At 34.3% G+C, this 15,450-nt stretch overlaps 1 protein-coding gene across 2 annotated transcripts in view; it reads right to left on the bottom strand.

Annotated features, from left to right (window-relative positions):
- The window catches only part of GALNTL6 (polypeptide N-acetylgalactosaminyltransferase like 6), a 1,200,087-nt gene that overhangs the window by 1,165,004 nt on the left and 19,633 nt on the right, over positions 1-15,450 (bottom strand). The window lies entirely within an intron of this gene.

Here is a 15,450-nt window from a genome sequence, read left to right as displayed (position 1 = left end):
TGTGTGATTGTGAGATCCACAGCCTTTAATTATGGAGCCTAGATAGTGAAACTGGTTATACTTCTCTTCAAACTTCAACCATTAACAGTCAACATAAGTAATTCAATTATAGTGAAAAATAGAATTAGATATTGCCTACAATAAGGTAAAGACTGAGGGGTGCCTAGGTGGCTCAGTCGGTTAAGCGTTCAACTTTGGCTCAGGTCATGATCTCACGGTTCATGGGTTCGAGCCCCGCATCAGGCTCTGTGCTGATAGCTCAGAGCCTGGAGCCTGCTTTGGATTCTGTCTCCTTCTCTCTCTACCCCTCCTCCACTCGTTCTCTGTCTCTCTCTCAAAAGTGAATAAACATCAAAAAATAAATAAATAAATAAATAAATAAGGTCAAGATTGTAAAGTTATTTCCCTCTTACCAAAGTTTGTTTGTAACTCTCAGAGAATATACTTTGAACCAGCCAGCCAGTTATTTTGTGTGCCATGTGGTTAAGCAAGAGAGTAAAAGCTTACTGCCATCAAAATAAATATCCCTGGTTGGCACTACTTCAGTAATTTACCTAGCCTAAGGTCATTCTAAAGCAGTTTAAATGCATCATTAATCCACAATCCTCTAAAACACTAAAATACTTAAATAAATTACAATGGAGTAGGATGAGCCTGAAGAGAGGAAAAACTGTCAAGACATGATACATTTAAATGATGCAAAAAAAAGTCTCTAAGACTCATGAATAAATTATCACTAAAATGAAAGGCAGGATGAAAAGCCTAAAGGACATGATACATCCAGTTTTATTTTGTCCAGAAAGATTAAGAAAATGAATCTTGGTTCACCTTTCTACTTGTGCATTTTCATTTACTTGGTTTTAACCTTGGTAACTTAAATTTTCGCATTCATTTTTATCATATTTTTTCTTACTCCAATCCTTTTAATTCCCTTGACTACTGTCCTTTTATTACTAGCAATCTGTAGTATACACCCATCATACCTGTGCGTGTGTGCATGTATGTGTGTGTATGTGTGCATGTGTGCGTGTTTTTTAAGTGGGGGACATAAGCGGAGTTACCATGATGGAAGCTGACATACCTATAAAAATTAAGGAAGAAACAGTAAATTAGAGACACAAGTTTATGAAATATAGATCACGAAGGACTTCACTTTTCCTTAAATCAACAGATACCCCCAAATTATCTTATAATGTCTGCTTCCAGATGAACACCTGACCAATAAGTAAGGCTGATAAAAAGTCAGAAATGGTGGAATCACATGCAAATTTATGAACAAGCTTAAAGTTCATTAAGGCATGGATTCCAAGAAAGCAGATTTTAAAAGGACTAGAAACATGCAGTATTAAAAGCTCTTCTCCTTACTTATTCCCTATTATGATAATGTCATGACTGTCAGCCTTGTTCCTTTGTTACATGTGCCTCCCTACATCCCCAAATTTCCAAGTCTTTCTATTCTGTTTTATCTGTAAAAAGAAAAGAAAAAAAATCTGAACTTTATTTCTTATGTTCAAGGTTCATCACTTGTATGGTAGGTCATGGCCTGGGCTGATATAGGACAGAATACTCAGTATAGAGCAGGGACACTTGTGTCTGAGGAACAAGAATGGCTTCAAGTGGAAGAGTAGACACTGTTCCACCCCAGCCCAGAAGTTGGTCAAACACACAGAAGCATGAAGTTGAATGGTGGTTACCAGGGGCTGGGGGAAGAGGGGATAGAGAGTTGTGCTCAGCAGGCATAAAATTTCCACTATGCAAGATGATTACCTTACAGATCTGCTGTATAATATTGTGCTTATAATTAACAACACTGTATCAGACACTTAAAAATTTAAGAGGGTAGATAGATCTCACGTGAAGTATTCTTATAACAACAGTGACAACTATAAGCAACTGTGCCTGTGCTTTCTTTACTATGACCTAGCATATTCCTTACTGTTGACCCCCAAATTCTGGGGTTCCTTATAAAGAACCAGGGGTAAAGGATATGTATCCATTCTATGTATGTACATTTCATGTTTATCATTTACACTGACAATCTTCCAACCTGGATCACCACTTTATTGCCTAGCCTAACTCCTTTATACCTTATGAAATGAAAAAATATGAACCAAAAAAACCAATAACCAAAAACCAATAAACAAAAAAACCCACACCTTTTTTTTTTTTTTAAATGTTTTTTATTTATTTTTGAGACAGAGAGAGACAGAGCATGAACGGGGGAGGGACAGAGAGAGAGGGAGACACAGAATCGGAAGCAGGCTCCAGGCTCTGAGCCATCAGCCCAGAGCCCGACGTGGGGCTCGAACTCACGGACCGCGAGATCGTGACCTGAGCTGAAGTCGGACGCTTAACCGACTGAGCCACCCAGGCGCCCCAAAAACCCACACCTTTAACTGGTGTTAAAAATTCATGTTTTTAACAGAGATTCATTAGCAAAATATTCACGTAATATTATTTCAAGGGAAAATAGGGTATGTTTAATTCAATAGCCATTTGTTCAATATCTATGATATGCATATCCCTGGAAGAAAGACAAGAAAGAAAAAAGGAAAACAATAATATATGTATTGTCAAATATCTCTTTAGCCTACTTAGCAAAAAAAAAAAAAAAATATATATATATATATATATATATATATATATATATATGTACTTGAAGTGAAGACAAATTTGAAACTTCTCAGTCCACAATAAAAACAAGGAAACAGATGAAAGAGTAGAGGGCTCGAGTGTACAGAAAAATGTTAATAAAAAAAGTTATTCCAAATGAGCCCAGTATTTATCTTGGAGATTCAAGGAGAAAAAAATGTTTTCCTAATCTCTGAGAGTAATTTCTCAAGGATGATTTGGTCGGAGAATTGGGTAAACATTTCTAAATGGGGAATGTAGTACATAATTAATAATATTCTCATGGGCATTTTTTTCTTGACATTATTCTGTAACAATCTTAAATGTCAAAATAGCTGTAAATACATTTTTTTCCCTGAACCATTTGCTAATACGTTTGTGAGATGGTGTCCCACTGCCCCGAATATGGGCATCCTCCTACACAATCTCTATACAACCATCAGGACACTAACGCTGATTCATTATCATCATTTAAAGCTCAGATGCCATCAAATTTTACCAACTGTCTTCCCAAATATCCTTTATAGAAAAATGATCTAGCTTCAGATCCGTGCATTGCATTTAGTTGTCACCTTTCTTTACTGAAGATTGGAGGCCAGTTATTTTATATGTCACTTTGGGTTTCTCAGCTGTTTCAAATGACTCAATTCAAGTTATGCCTTTTTGGCAGAAACACCACAGAAGTAACACTGTGTTCTTCTCATGGCATCCTATCAGCTGCCCACAATTTCAATTTGCTGGTGACCATTTTAATCACTTACTAATTGTGGTGTCTGCCAATTTTTTCCACTGTAATATTGTTCATTTTTCCTCTTGTAAATATTTCATATTTACATGTGCAGTTACATCTGTATTCATTTTACATTTGTATTACAAAACATGAGTTCACATTGATATGGCCAATTCCAGCTTGACATCTCAGGATTCACTCTGGTTGTTTTACGTTTCCACACGAATTGTTTTAACTTAGCTTCTGTTTTCCTTAATATATCCACTTATTTGATCTATCCCCAGGTATTCAGGAAATCTTCCATCACCATACTTCTTCTTTACCCAACACTCTTGTGCAAATGCCTCCCACACTTTGTCAATGTCCTGACACGCCAAACCAGGCAGTCCCACCCAAAGATGTCCCCTTCATTTGCTTGAGCTCTGACATCCTGCTGAATCAGGTAGATACCCAATCCACCTGCTTGGGTTGCAACAGCCTGTACTAGACCACACCCCTGACGTGGGAGGGCACATCTCTCATGCTGCTGGGGATCTAACACCCTGTGCCTGGTCTGTACCAGGTGGGTCTGTACTCTTGTGGGTATGGGCATCTTTCTCACCCTATAGGACTCTAACCACCCACTATGCACCCTGCTCCTTTCCTCCACCTGAATGTGGATGCCTACCACACTAGGTCCTTTAGGCCTAAATTGTTTGGGAAGGGAAACAAAAAAGAAAGGAAGGGAGTGCTTATTAAGGTTTTAAAGAAATAGATAATGAAGATGTTCTATTTTTGCTTTTTGTTATGGTTTAACCTCAGGAAGTTTTAAGAGTATAATACATAATAAATAATAGGAGTCCCAGAGTGATGTGTTCTAAGTGTGGTGCTTTCTGGTTGTGTAACAATTTAACTTGCCTTTGTTCCCTGTTCCTGAATCTTTGGATTTTCCCAAGTTATAGGAGTGTCTTTGCTATTCATGTTTAGTCTTGAAAGTTTGTCTTAGCTGGGTGACTCACGGGGCCCTTAGATAGTTTAAACTAAAAAGATGAAGCAGGATGGGTACTGGCCACCAGATAAACCAAAAATAGGATTAGGGATTTGACTCACATAAGATTTGCCTTACATCTGTGGAGAGAAGTGGGACCAGACATTAAGTTCAACCTTATGAACTTGGCCTAATGGCCAATGATTCAATTAGTTGTGCCTGTGTCCTGAACACTCAATAAAACCTCTAGACAGCAAGCTTGGGTGAGCTTCCTTAGTTGACAGTATCTGCACATTGCTGTGACAACAGGATGATCCGTCCTGACCCTATGGGGAGAAGACAACAGAAGTTTCATTTTGGAGACCGTCCTAAACCTTGTACTATGTATATCTGCCTTGAGTAGTTCTGATTTGAATACTTTTGCTACAATATAACTGCAGTCATATGTATAGCACTTTCCTGAGTTCTGTGAAACATTCTAGTAATTACAGAATTTTAGGGGGTGGTGGTTACCCCTGAAAGTTTTAGTCAGCTGGACAGAAGTGAGGTGGTCTGGAGACCCCTGATCTCACAGCTACAAGTGTCTGAGGTGACATCAGGTTTGTGGAGGACTATGTCCTTAATTTGTGAAGTTTGGCCTATCTCTGGGTAGATGGAATTAGAAGTCATTTCACTGGTAATATGAATAAACTTTATAGAATTTGACGAACACACACACACACACACACACACACACACCACATACATATTTCTTAAAATATGCTTATCTAAGTAGATCACGTGAAAGCAATGTATTAACAAATTTTTAAATTAAAAAATGTCTACATTCAAGAATAGATTGTAGTAGGTTGTGAAACAATGGGGAAGCACTAACTATACAGTTTTTCTCATACAAATTTCCTAACACTGCCTTGTTGCTATAGTAATTGGCTTTACAGATTAAGGAGAAATGGTGTAAATCTATGACTTCTAGCAAACTCGAATGAAAGCCATTTTGGAATTAATATGATTTGCAAGTGTCTTTTGGGAACAAAGCCCAGTACATGCCTTATATACAACGTGCAGAGTTGTCTTATGGAGTTAGGGCAATATCTCTCAATCTTGGGTGTAACTTAGAATTAAAAAAAAAAAAAGGAAAAGAAAGAAAAGCCATTGATAGTGTCCTACTCCTAGATACTCTAAATTGACTGATCTAAGTGAGAGCCTGGAGACTGCTGTTTGTTAAAAGGTTCCCTAAGTGATTCTGATGCACTCACAGGATTGAGAGGCAATGCTATACTGAAGACGAATTTCTATAATTTGTATTTTATAAATATTACGTTAACAAAATTATACTTTAGAAGGCTCATCACAGCCTATCTGGTGACTAGCAACTTAATGTCTTATTTTGTAGGCACCAGATTGATGCTCTAAAAGCATATAAATAAACCGGGGGGGGGGGGGCAGAAAAGGAGCAGAAAAGTAATAAGAACTGGGCATGCAGACCTGTAAGGTGATACTAAAGTTCCAGAATAACATGGACCTAATAAGAGAACGTTTAGAGCAAAATGGAAGGATGATGAGTTAATAATCTGAAAACTATCAAAAAATGTCTTTTGCAAATTCCTCATAAATTAGAAAGCTTTATACTCTAGTCAAGTGACTGTGGCACAATTATCCAAGGTTTTCATTTCAACTCAACTTCTCCATGGAATATTAACATCTTTTATATGGAATTTATATTTAATAAAATACTGGAGAAGTTGCTATCATTATAGGATAACAAATCCTGTCTATAGTGTGGAAAATGCATCATATTGACACTATCATTTATGCTGAAGGCAAATTTTACCTAAACCTCAAATTTTATTTAATGGCTAAAAGCATAACATATTATAAAAGAATAATATATAAATAAACATATATATTTATATATTATGACACATATAAACATTAAAAGATTTATAAGAGGTCTTCCGAATCTCATAGCTTTATACTGTTAAAGTATATTTTATATGAAAATATAGTATGTTTCTCCATTTTATTCTTAACACTTACAGAATATTATAATATAAAAGTCCTATACATTATCTCTTTTTGACAGGAAAATATAATGAATGCTAATATATAAATTCTAACTTCCAACTAGTTTAATGAAAACACAAAAGCTTCAAACGTAAGCATTCTTAATAAATGAATTTCCTGGCTAGTTTATCTATGCTAGTACTTCATGAGAAATGTAAATGAAAGGAATAAGTTCTTTCTACCGGGATTAGCAATTTATTTATTAATTTTTATTTTTTTCTTTTTTTTAGCTTTATTTTTGCAGGAGAGAGAGAGCGAGAGGGAGCGCACAAGCCTGTGAGTGCATGTGGGGCAGAGAGAGAAGGAGACACAGAATCTGAAACAGGCTCCAGGCTCTGAGCTGTCAGCACAGACCCTGATGTGGGGCTCAAACTCACGGACTGCAAGACCATGACCTGAGCCAAAGTCAGAAGTTTAACCAACTGGGCCACTCAGGCACACCAGGGGATTAGCAATTTAAATCACCAATCAACTTAGCCTACCCAACAGCAGATGTAGCAACCCAATTCAGAAAATGTTTACTAAGATTTCAGAAAATAAGTGATGTTTCTATATTAGTGCTAAAATAATTAATTTCATGGGTATATCTCTGCAGGTCAACCAGTGCATAGAGGGAAACTAAAATTTTAGTTGCATATACAACAAAAAATAAATAAAAGACTGAAGATGAATTATATTAGATTTCAACTTAAAAAGCTATGAGAAAGTAGCCGATGAAACTCTAAAAAGTAGAAGATGTGATATATCTCATAAATCAATGAATCAGAAAAAGAGATAACACTGGAAGGACAAAAATAAACTCACTAGTTGTTTCCTTGATACAAAACTTATATCCTCCATAGAAATCGTGATAAATAGAAAAAAAAGACCCAAATTATCATAACAAAATGAAAAGATGTTATTAGTATTAAAGGCATATAAATATATTAAGAATATAACCTTATACTAATAAATTTGAAGGTGTAAATTAAGCAGGGAAATAATTTGCGGAAAATCACTTATGAAAACTAACTCAAGAAGAAATAGAAAATCGAAATAGTTCTATGTATACTGAAGGAATTAATTTCATAATATGTCATTAAAAATCAAACAAAATAACACAGTAGATCTCCACATGGCTCCATCAGTGAATTTGTCCAAACATATAAGTAAAAAAATCTATGTTATACAAACAAATAAAGCAGAACAAGTGTAAACACGTCATAAAACTAGGGTAATCTTGAGACTATCAACACCAACACCTGAGGAGAACTGCATCCAAAAAATAAACAAGACTACATCCCAATTACTTGGGAACATTCTCCCTAAAATCCTAAATATTAGTAAATAAAATCTAGAAATCTTAGGTTAATTTCAGAAATGCATGGTTAGTGTGATACCTAAAAACTAATCAGTCTAATTTATCACAAGAAGAAAAAAATGAAAATAACCATAAGATCTTATCAAAAGACACAGAAAAGGCATTTCACAGAATTCAACATCTACTTACGAAAAACTATCTAGCAAGTTAGTTACAAAAAGAAACTTTATTTTTTACTGAATAGTGCAATACTGAAAGCCTACTTCTTAAAATGAGAAATTATGTCAGGATGTGTACCATACTATTATGCTATTACTATCAAAATTATAAACTTATTGGGGCGCCTGGGTGGCGCAGTCGGTTAAGCGTCTGACTTCAGCCAGGTCACGATCTCGCGGTCTGTGAGTTCGAGCCCCGCGTCAGGCTCTGGGCCGATGGCTCGGAGCCTGGAGCCTGTTTCCGATTCTGTGTCTCCCTCTCTCTCTGCCCCTCCCCCGTTCATGCTCTGTCTCTCTCTGTCCCAAAAATAAAAAAAAAAAAAAAAATTATAAACTTATACCGGAGTCCTAGCCATTACATACATCTATATATTAAATGTATTAAAATATAAGTATATAAAAGTATATTTTTTATTATATATCTATATATTTACATATACTCATTTTAATAGCATTTGTATTTAAAATAGCGTCAAGTACATGTTTACACATACATTCACTTTGAAAAGCATCAAAAGCTTCAACTAAAACTGCATATGAGAAAACATGTACAAAAATTCCCTTCATAAAATAGCAAATTGGGAAGAATGAAATAAGACCTACCTTCGTAAATGTAGATTTTTATATTTATAATCAATTTAATTATAATTTACAATTATAACTAATTTATATGTTTACCCATATGTTTATGCATTAAAAGCAAATTTATAGGGATGCCTGGTGGCTCTGTCGGTTGAGCATCTGACTTCAGCTCAGGTCATGATCTGCGGTTCATGAGTTCAGGCCTGGTATTGGGCTTTGTGCTGACAGTGCAGAGCCTACTTCAGATCTTCTGTCTCCGTCTCTCTCTGCCCCTCCCCCATTTGCAGGCGCTCTCTCTCCAAAATAAATAAACATTAAAAAACTATTTAAAAACAAATGTTTAAAATTTATATATGCATTGATTTTAATCTAAGCCCCTACTTTTTTTTTTTTTTAAATACTGGCAAGTAAGCTGATTCTTAAAATTAAATGAGAATGCAAATGGTGAGACAAGTCAGTCAATGATAAAGAACAATAATGAAAGACACATACAAATATCAAAACTCATTTACTGGTCCTGCAATTAAAAGTGTGACACTGCACCAGGAATTAAAGACAGACCATTGAAGTAAAAATAGATCCATATATATTTACTTATCTGATTTATTATTAAGATGCCATTCAATCCATAGGAGGAAATATTTTTCTTTTCAATATAATGGTCTGGATAATTTGCATATATATATTTATACATGTAATAAAAAAGAATCTGGTTCCTGTCTCATATCACACACAAAGATAAGTATGAGGCTTCTCAAATTGATTTAAGTGTAAATATTAAAACAATACAACTTACAAAGATAATATAGGACATTTTTAAAATGACTTAGGCAAAGATTTCTTCTAACACAAAAAATACTAACCATAAAAATATTTTTTTTTTTTAACATTTATTTATTTTTGAGACAGAGAGAGAGCATGAACAGGGGAGGGTCAGAGAAAGAGGGAGACACAGAATCTGAAACAGGCTCCAGGCTCTGAGCTGTCAGCACAGAGCCCGATGCGGGGCTCGAACCCACGGACCGCGAGATCATGACCTGAGCCGAAGTCGGACGCTTAACCAACCGAGCCACCCAGGCGCCCCAAAAAATACTAACCATAAATAAGATGACTGCTAACTTGAACTTCATTAATGATATCATTTAATTTTATAAGATGACATTTATAGTGATGACAAAAATAAACTAAAAAGGACAAATTTAGCTTAAATTAACGTGTAAAATCTGTAAGGTAAATATTATACATCTTTTCAAAATATTATACATCTTTTCAAAGAAACAAGTGAATGAATAAAATAATTAAATTAATGAATAAAATGTAACTAAAAAGATTTAATACTGCAAACACATATTACTAAATAAAAAATAAAGAGAAAGGACATGAAATAGACAGTATTACCTACTTATACACTTAGGCTAGCAAATACGTAAAGTAAATGTATAAATATCTCTATAGGAATGTTGGATACAAATTTAGGATAATAGTTACAGATCTAGAAAAGAGAGAGGCATTTACAAAAGGAGTGCTTTGTGGCAGAGGCTGGGTTTCTTCAATTATATTTGTTCTGTATTATCTCCAAAGATGACAATATTTGTCATGTATATTGTATTTGGCCTATATTTTTAATGTCTGAAATATTTCTTAATAAATAATCATTTATAAAAACAAAAGGATTTTGATTGGCTCTTGAGCAATTGTTAAACTGTCATTGTTACCCCCAATGTTCTTAAGCTCACCTCTATGTTAGTGAGGACCAGACATGACTGACAGTGCAAAATCAGAATAGTGAGTAGTTTCCAAAATATGGGATGTTAAAACCATATGTAAACACAATCAGTAATATTTCCAAATGTATATACATATATATAAATATAAATAAATATATATATGCATTATATATTCGTACAAATATATATACATATATGAAAAATGCTCGATGGAATATATTTCCGTATATTTATATATATTTTTATATTGTATATTATACATTTATATATTATATCCATATATTCCATATATTTCCATATATTTAATTATACATATATTTCCATCAAGCATTTTTAATCAAGCATTTGTCTCAAGTGAGGGCAAAACTTCAGCTTCTTATGGATATAATACCAAGTTGAGTGTCTCAGGGCCCACATCACTGAGGCATACTAGAAGAGAAACAGTGTCAAAGAAGGAAATTCGATTACTGTTAGTGGTAGTAATATTCTGTGATATTACATGGGGCTAAATAATAACACCACCTTACCATTACCTTCAACTCTAAGTATTACATAGAATCTAATGAGTACATAGATATTGCAGTCAATGTTCCTTCTTCCCCTCCTCTTATTGGCTGAACACAAGTTACAAGAACTTTCCAGAAATTCTTTTCGTCAGTATAGTCACTATTATTATTTTAAAATGTGAGGACTAATGATAAAAGAAATCTGACAGGTTGTCTTTAACATGACAAAATATATCACAAAATTTACTTCACCATTACTAAGTAATTAAAATTTAGGCACTTGCAGACATATAATTACTAGTAACAATATATAAAACTAAATTATTATTTATTAATAAAATGGACATTTATTTTGTGTTCTCAAGATGTCACCGTGAATAGAGACTCCAAATTGCTTTAAAATATAATGCTGAATCCATAAACAATAAAAATACAGCATAATAATCTATGCCACCATAGACAGTGAATATTATATATATAGTCTTTCTGCCTAATTAATATATCTGCCACTTAGTAACCTCTAATTCACATTATTAAACTATAAACTATTGTTAAGCTACAAAGCCTAAGTAAAAATTAAAATAATCTAGCCTCCAACACATGTTAAATAATAAACAGTAAAACAGAACCACCGCATGTACATGTGAAGAAACAGACACATACACACCCACACACACAACCAGACCAAACAACCTAGATAAAGTAAAGAATACACTTTCTATTTTTCTATAGTACTCTGTATATTTTTTAAAGTAGAGTAGTGTATTCTACTCTTGCAGTGTCATAAATAGAAAACCAGGGAAAATTAAATAGAAAATGAGCTCGTGACCTCATATATCCTTTCAAATTTTCTCCTAATCTCTAAGTAATGTATTTGTCAATCTTTTTTTTCCAAAATGTAAACAGAGTGAAGATGCTGAGAGGAACATGCAGAATGTTCTTTAAATGATAAAACTACACATGCGTTGCCTTTAGTTCTGATAATTCCCACCTTTTGCTAACTGTGACACAAATATTGCCGCTTGTGACTAAATATCCTTTCTACAAGATTCTTCAATTGAAATAACATTCCTTCACACTGTGGGAAAAACAAAACAAACAACAACAACAAGGCATTCCCTATAGACTCTATAGGTACCAGTCCTGAATCTTTATCTATACATGTCATACCTCCTGCATGAACCAATAATACAGGAGACCGCTTTTCATAATTTTCTAGAGACACATCTTTAAAGGGTGCATCTATACTTTCCAGGCACTAGTATTTCCTCTCTCCTCCTAATATTTATGAACCATCACATATTGTAAATGTGTGTAAAATTTAAAATCCATTAACTAGTTCTTATTGTGTGCTCTGAATGAGGGCAATGTAAGAGAAATTCCTGCAGAGGAAGGATCTGGAAGAGTTTATGAGGGTGGTTACTCTAAATTTACCAAGCCAATCAACTCATCAATCTCAAGTTCCAGTGTGACATTTCCGACGGACAGATATACTGGTGACACCTTTGCAAAGCAGGCTGTTATATATATACACACATATATGTACATATACATACACACACACATACATACTTCATTAGCCTCAGGAAGATAAATAGGTGAATTAGGTCCAGGCTTGAATGTTAACTCAATTTGTGTGGTTTTGGCAAACCACATCTTTGCTTAGCTTCCCCATGAAATATGAGGTGGGGTTCTGTTGTTTCTTTTATTGTTCTTGTTTCTTTTTTCTTTCTTTTTTTCCTACAGGATCTGCTTACAGACTAGTTTCCAAGTGTAGCCAGGAAATATGAAGACTTGGCTGAAAGAAAAGTTTATTTAGTAACTGAAAGGAATCTTTTTTTTAATTTTATTTTTCAAATAAAAACTCATGACAAGAGAATGAAAAGCATCATGCAATGAGATAACATTGCATATTTTGCTTACAATTTTCAAATAATTGAAACAGTTTTGCTAACACAGCGTGTTTCTAGAAGACAATATCAGCATGGGTTAAAGTAACAGCTATTTGATGCAAAAAATGAAAATGTGTATGTGCATGTTCTAAAATAATTCATACAATTCAAAATTTTTCTTTTAATAAGCTAGACCAAATGTTTAATCAGTGGATCAAAGTCTGCCCTAATATAAATTCATATGCTGACCCTACTTTAACAACATGAAATCTGATGTTATAACTTGGAAAATACTATTCACAAATAGCAGAATAAAGACAAGGATGACCACACTCATCACTTCCATTCAACATAATACTGAAAGTCCTGGCCACACCATCAGACAACAAAAAGAAATAAAATGTATCAAAACTGGTAAAGAAGAAGTAAAGCTTTCACTATTTGCAGATGACAAAATATATAGAGATATATAGGAAACCCTAAAAACTCCACAAAAAATTACTAGAACTGATAAATGAATTCAGTAAGAACACAGCATACAAAATGAATACATAGACACCTGTTGCATTTCTATACATTAATGGTGAAGCAGCAGAAAGAGAAATTAAGAAAACAGCTGCATTTACAATTGCACCAAAGTAATAAAGTACCTTGGAATAAACTTTACCAAGGTAAAAGATCTGTACTCTGAAAGCTATAAAACATTGATGAAAAAAAAAAAAATGAAGATGACACAAAGAACTGGAAAGACATTTCATGCTTATGGAGTGGAAGAATATTGTTAAAATGTCCATACTACCCAAAGCAAGCTTCAGATTTAATGTAATTCCTATCAACATACCAAAAGCATTTTTCACAGAGCAAGAACAATCTTACAATTTGTATGAAACTACAAAGACCCCAAATAGACAAAGCAATCTTGAAAAAAAAAGAAGCAAACCTGGAGGCGTCGCAACCCCAGACTTCAAGTTATATTATGAAGCTATAGTGATCAAGTCGTTACACAAAAACACAAAACAAACATACAAATCAACTGAAAAGAACTGAAATTCCAGAAATGAACCCACGACTATGTGAGCAATTAATCTTTGACAAAGACAGGAAAGAATACCCAATGGAAAACAGTCTCTTCAACAGATGGTATTGTGAAAAGTGGACAGCAACATGCAAGAAAATGAAACTGGAACTCTTTTTTACACCACACACAAAAATAAACTCAAAATGGATTAAGGACCTACATGTGAGACCCGAAACCATAAAAATTTTAGGACAGAGCACAGGCAGTAATTTTTCTGACATTGACCATAGCAACATTTTTCCAGATAGGTCTCCTGAGACAAGGGAAACAAAAGCAAAAACAAACTAATGAGACTCCATCAAAATAAAAAGCTTCTGTACAGCAAAGACAACAATCACAAAACTAAAAGATAATCTATTGAATCGGAGAACATATTTGCAAATGACAATAATGACAAACAGTATCCAAAATATAAAAAGAACTTGTACAACTCAACACACACACACACACACACACACACACACACACACACACACACCAAATAATCCAATTAAAAATGGGCAGAAGACATGAACATTTTTCCAAGAAGACATACAGATGGCCAACAGACACATGAAAAGATGCTCAACATCACTCATCATCAGGGAAATGCAAATCAAAACTACAAGGATATATCACCTCACACCTGTCAGAATAGCTAAAATCAAAAACAAGAAACAGCAAGTGTTGGCAAGAATGTGAAGAAAACAGAAACTTTGTGCACCATTGGTGGGAGTGCAAACTGGTGCAACCACTGTGTGAAACAGTATGGGGGTTCTTAAAAAATTAAAAACAGAAATACTATATGATCCAGTAAATTTACTACTGGGTATTTGCCCAAAGACAACAAAAGCACTAATTCAAAAGGATAGATGAACCCTATGTTTATTGCAGCATTATTTACATTAGTCAAACTATGGAAGAAGCCCAAGAATACATTGATACATTAATAGATAAAGAAAATATGGTGTGTGTGTGTGTGTGTATGTACATGTACGAATATATATACATACACACACTACAATATTACTCAGCCATCAAAAAATGAAATCTTTCCATTTGCAGCAACATGGATGGATCTAAAGATATAATGCCAAGCAAAAAAGCCAATCAGAGAAAGACAAATACCATATGATTTCACTCATATGTGGAATTTAAGAAACAAATGAACAAAGGAGGAAAATATGAGATAAATAAAAAAACACTTTTCATATAAACAACAAAGAGATGGTTAGCATAGGGGAGGCGGGTGGGGGGATGGGTGAAATAGGTGATAGGGATTAAGAGTACACTTATCTTGATGAGCTCTAAGTGATGTACAGATTTGTGGTATCATGATATTGTATATCTGGAACCAATATAACACTGTATGTTAGCTACACTGGATTTAAAACAAAATAGAATAATAATTCTTATTGTAAAATATAAAAACCTAATATTTTTTTAAACAGTAGTTGATGAGTGGAAAATAAAATTCCTCCTTACCATTGTATATACACAAATTTTATGTAACATTTAAAATATGACAATGTGCTTAAAGCAAAAAAAAAAAAAAAAAACAAAAAAAAAAAACACTGCAAGTGAAAATATGCAGAAACCACTATAAAAAAAAGAAAGTGAGGGGCGCCTGGGTGGCGCAGTCGGTTAAGCGTCCGACTTCAGCCAGGTCACGATCTCGCGGTCCGTGAGTTCGAGCCCCGCGTCGGGCTCTGGGCTGATGGCTCGGAGCCTGGAGCCTGTTTCCGATTCTGTGTCTCCCTCTCTCTCTGCCCCTCC

The sequence above is a fragment of the Panthera uncia genome, chromosome B1, assembly GCF_023721935.1.
Source record: "Panthera uncia isolate 11264 chromosome B1, Puncia_PCG_1.0, whole genome shotgun sequence".
Classification (NCBI taxonomy): Eukaryota; Metazoa; Chordata; class Mammalia; order Carnivora; family Felidae; genus Panthera; species Panthera uncia.
Note: the sequence above shows the minus strand (reverse complement) of the source record. Positions and strands in the feature narration are given on the sequence as shown.